Genomic DNA, 5,745 nt, shown 5'->3' with positions numbered 1-5,745 from the left:
GAAATTTCCCTTACTTTGTTCAAAAGCATGCTCGTATTTAGTATACCTAATAGTTGATCCTCATTATCTTTAAATTTTCTCAATATGCAGTCTTCCAGCTCACCTTGTGTGTCATGTCATGACATATTCTCGGGTCATATAGACCAAATCAGCATGTCTATTTCTTGTTATTAGACATATGTAGTACATATGAGATTATTTATTTTCTTTTTTAAAGGTTGTGATATTCCCTAATTTAATTGTTAAAATTGTTATGGTCCAACATATCGTACATATCTTTGTTCATGTACAATCTGAGTATGGAACATTCCTACATTGAAGAATAGTTGCTTTTGACTGTACATGATCCATCTGAATTAATCTTTAAATTCACACAATGACGCATGGGATAATACCATGTTAGAGATATGCCCTAGAAGCAATCATGTGATGATGATATTTTTCCTATGTATTCATGAGTTATTTGACTTGTCCATGAACATCATCAATTATATGTATCAATAAGTACGTGACTTGTTTGTGAAACTATATATATTGCATGATAATTGTTCTAATGGTCCCAGTTAATAAGGTCATGCAGACACATACCCTTTGACTAGTATAGGATTTATGTTTCATAAGTAATGGGCATAGAGATGCTAAATCGATAGTATGGATGTAACAACCCGGTTCCGATAAGGTTCTGAATCTCATGTGCTTTAGTATTATCCCTGAATCAGTAGCTAGCACACGTAGTACTCAATGAAATACCACAAAATCACATGTCATAATGTAACGTAAATTCAAAGTATTTATTACCTCATAGCTTTTGGGCTAGAATACACAGCAGAAAAAACTTTAAGGAGATGGAGTCCCATCAACGTGAACGACTAAGTTGTTCTTTGTTTGTGAACTCTGCAACATAAAACGTTGCAGCCATATAGGTCAAGACATTGAATGTATTGACAAGTCACGCCAAAAATGATATAACACACTTGTGTGTATATGCAAGGATAGTGACCTGTGAAAATAAGCTCTAAATTTCATCTTGCATAAATCAAATTTTATCTTACATCTACTTATCATCATTTTATTAAATTTCTCAGGTAGCAACATATGTTTGAAGTGGGAACTCCAATCAAAAACATAACCAAACAATCCTTAAGTTTATTATCATCCACATCAAGTTATTAAATGTGATAAGGTCGTCTAGTGGTTTCAAGTGTAGTGTCTCATAATTATCCTTAATTAGGGACATGACTAATCGATCAGTTTGACACTCTGCATAGGTTGTACACATTCTCCAAAGGGAAACACTTTCTATCTATAGTCTGATAAGGCACCAACGTCAGACTAGTTGCACTCCGTCGATCTAGCTGAAATCTAGCGGTCAAGAGTTGTGCTTCTTATGTAAATAAGGAAAATAAAAAATTTCAATCGGCAAGAAGCTAGCCCTACAACGCCCGCACGTAAACCTCTCTGTTGGGGAACGTAGTAATTCAAAAAAATTCCTACGATCATGCAAGATCAAACTAGGAGATGCATAGAAACGAGAGGGGAGAGTGTGTCCACGTACCCTCGAAGACCGAAAAGGGAAGCATTATGTAATGCGGTTGATGTAGTCGAACGTCTTCACGATCCAACCAATCCAAGTACCGAACGTACGACACCTTCATGTTTAGCACACGTTTAGCACGATGACATCCCTCGAGCTCTTGATCTAGTAGAGGGGCGAGGGAGAGTTCCGTCAGCACGACAGTGTGGTGACGGTGTTGGTGATGTGATCCGCGCAGGGATTCGCCTAAGCACTACGACAATATGACCGAGGTGGTAAACTGTGGAGGGGGGCATCGCACACGGCTAAGATAATTGATGTTATGCCTTTGGGGTGCCCCCCGCCCCCATATATAAACGGGGGAGGAGGAGGTGGCCGGCCCAAGGGGGTCGTGCCAAAGGGGGGAGCCCTACTTGGATTCCTAGTCCAAGTAGGATTCGTTCCCCTCCTTCCAACTAACGGAAAGGGGAAAGGGGAAAGGGGGGAGAGGGAGAAGGAAAGCGGGGCGCCGCCCCCAACCCTAGTCCAACCCAGTTTGGGCTTGGGGGGCGTGCCCCACCTCTTGTGGCAGCCTCCCTCTCTCCACTATGGCCCAATAGGCCCATTAACTTTCCCGGGGGGGGGGGGGTTCCGGTAGCCTCCCGGTACTCCAAAAAATCCCCGAACCTTATCGGAACCATTTCGGTGTCCGTATATAACCTTCCAATATATCAATCTTTACCTCTCGACCATTTCAAGACTCCTCGACATGTTTGTGATCTTATCCGAGACTCCGAACAAACTTCGGTCACCAAAACACATAACTCATAATACAAATCGTCATCGAACGTTAAGCGTGCGGACCCTACGGGTTCGAGAACTATGTAGACATGACCGAGACACATCTCCGGTCAATAACCAATAGCGGAACCTGGATGCTCATATTGGCTCCTACATATTCTGCGAAGTTCTTTATCGGTCAAACCGCATAACAACATATGTTATTCCCTTTGTCATCGGTATGTTACTTGCCCGAGATTCGATCGTCGGTATCATCATACCTAGTTCAATCTCGTTATCGGCAAGTCTCTTTACTCGTTCCATAATGCATCATCCAGTAACTAACTCATTAGTCACATTGCTTGCAAGGCTTATAGTGATGTGCATTACCGAGAGGGCCCAAAGATGCCTCTCTGATACACAGAGTGACAAATCCTAATCTCGATCTATGGCAACTCAACAAACACCTTCGGAGACACCTGTAGAGCATCTTTATAATCACCCAGTTATGTTGTGACGTTTGATAGCACACAAGGTGTTCCTCCGGTATTCGGGAGCTGCATAATCTCATAGTCAGAGGAATATGTATAAGTCATGAAGAAAGCAATAGCAATACAACTAGACGATCATAATGCTAAGCTAACGGATGGATCTTGTCCATCACATCATTCTCTAATGATGTGATCCCGTTCATCAAATGACAACACATGTCTATGGTTAGGAAACTTAACCATCTTTGATTAACGAGCTAGTCAAGTAGAGGCATACTAGGGACACTCTGTTTGTCTATGTATTCACACATGTACTAAGTTTCCAGTTAATACAATTCTAGCATGAATAATAAACATTTATCATGATATAAGGAAATATAAATAACAACTTTATTATCGCCTCTAGGGCATATTTCCTTCAGTCTCCCACTTGCACTAGAGTCAATAATCTAGTTCACATCGCCATGTGACTTAACACCAATAGTTCACATCATCATGTGAACAATACCCAAAGGGTTTCCTAGAGTCAATAATCTAGTTCACATCGCCATGTGATTAACACACAAAGAGTACTAAGGTGTGATCATGTTTTGCTTGTGAGAGAAGTTTAGTCAACGGGTCTGCCATATTCAGATCCGTATGTATTTTGCAAATTTCTATGTCTACAATGCTCTGCACAGAGCTACTCTTAGCTAATTGCTCCCACTTTCAATATGTATCCAGATTGAGACTTAGAGTCATACGGATCAGTGTCAAAGCTTGCATCGACGTAACCCTTTATGATGAACTTTTTGTCACCTCCATAATCGAGAAACATATCCTTATTCCACTAAGGATAATTTTTTGTCCAGTGATCCACTCCTGGATCACTATTGTACCCTCTCGCCAAACTCATGGTGAGGTGCACAATAGGCCTGATATACAGCATAACATACTTTATAGAACCTATGTCTGAGGCATAGGGAATGACTTTTCATTCTCTTTCTATTTTCTGCCGTGGTCGGCTTTTGAGTCTTTACTCAACTTCACACCTTGCAACACAGGCAAGAACTCCTTCTTTGACTGTTCCATTTTGAACTACTTCAAAATCTTGTCAAGGTATGTACTCATTGAAAAAACTTATCAAGCGTCTTGATCTATCTCTATAGATCTTGATGCTCAATATGTAAGCAACTTCACCGAGGTCTTTCTTTGAAAAACTCCTTTCAAACACTCCTTTATGCTTTCCAAAAAGTTCTACATCATTTCCGATCAACAATATGTCATTCACATATACTTATTAAAAAGGCTGTAGTGTTCCCACTCACTTTCTTGTAAATACAGGCTTCACCCCAAGTTTGTATAAAATTATATGCTTTGATCAACTCATCAAAGCGTTTATTCCAACTCCGAGATGCTTACACCAGTCCATAGATGGATCGCTGGAGCTTGCGCATTTTGTTAGCACTTTTAGGATTGATAAAACCTTCTTGTTGCATCATATACAACTCTTATTTAAGAAATCCATTAAGGAATGCAGTTTTGACATCCATTTGCCAGATTTCATAAAATATGGCAATTGCTAACATGATTCGGATAGACTTAAGTATCGCTACGAGTGAGAAAATCTCATAGTAGTCAACACCTTGAACTTGTCGAAAAACCTTTTGCGATAAGTCGAGCTTTGTAGATAGTAAAACTACCATCAGTGTCCGTCTTCCTCTTGAAGATCCATTTATTCTCTATGGCTTGACGATCATCGGGCAAGTCAACCAAAGTCCATACTTTGTTTTCATACATGGATCCCATCTCAGATTTCATGGCCTCAAGCCATTTCACGGAATCTGGGCTTATCATCGCTTCCTCATAGTTCGTAGGTTTGTCGTGGTCTAGTAACATGACTTCCATAACAGGGTTTGAACGAAATATGCCCTAGAGGCAATAATAAAGTTGTTATTTATATTTCCTTATACCATGATAAATGCTTATTATTCATGCTAGAATTGTATTAACCAGGAAACTTAGTACATGTGTGAATTTATAGACAAACAGAGTGTCCCTAGTATGCCTCTACTTGACTAGCTCGTTAATCTAAGATGGTTAAGTTTCCTGACCATAGACATGTGTTGTCATTTGATGAACGGGATCACATCATTAGAGAATGATGTGATGGACAAGACCCATCAGTTAGCTTAGCATAATGATCATTTAGATTTATTGCTATTGCTTTCTTCATGACTTATACATGTTCCTCTGACTATGATATTATGCAACTCCCGAATACCGGAGGAACACCTTGTATGCTATCAAACGTCACAATGTAACTGGGTGATTATAAGGATGCTCTACAGGCGTCTCCGATGGTGTTTGTTGAGTTGGCATAGATCGAGATTAGGATTTGTCACTCCGTGTATCGGAGAGGTATGTCTGGGCCCTCTCGGTAATGCACATCACTATAAGCCTTGCAAGGAATGTGACTAATGAGTTAGTTACGGGATGATGCATTATGGAATGAGTAAAGAGACTTGCCGGTAACAAGATTGAACTAGGTATGATGATACCGATGATCGAATCTTGGGCAAGTAACATACCGATGACAAAGGGAATGACGTATCTTGTTATGCGGTTTGACCGATAAAGATCTTCGTAGAATATGTAGGAGCCAATATGAGCATCCAGGTTCCGCTATTGGTTATTGACCGGAGATGTGTCTCAGTCATGTCTACATAGTTCTTGAACCCGTAGGGTCCGCACGCTTAATGTTTGATGACGATTTGTATTATGAGTAATGTGATTTGATGACTGAAGTTTGTTCGGAGACCTGGATGAGATCACGGACATTACGAGGAGTCTTGAAATGGTCTAGAGGTAAATGTTCATATATTGGAAGGTTATATTCGGACATCGGAATGGTTCCAAGTGATTCAGATATTTTACCGGAGTACCGGGGGGTTACCGGAACCCCCCGGAGGAAGTATTACG

The sequence above is a fragment of the Triticum dicoccoides genome, chromosome 2A (assembly GCF_002162155.2).
Source record: "Triticum dicoccoides isolate Atlit2015 ecotype Zavitan chromosome 2A, WEW_v2.0, whole genome shotgun sequence".
NCBI lineage: Eukaryota > Viridiplantae > Streptophyta > Magnoliopsida > Poales > Poaceae > Triticum > Triticum dicoccoides.
The sequence above is the reverse complement of the archived record's forward strand: the minus strand, read 5'-3'. Positions refer to the sequence as shown.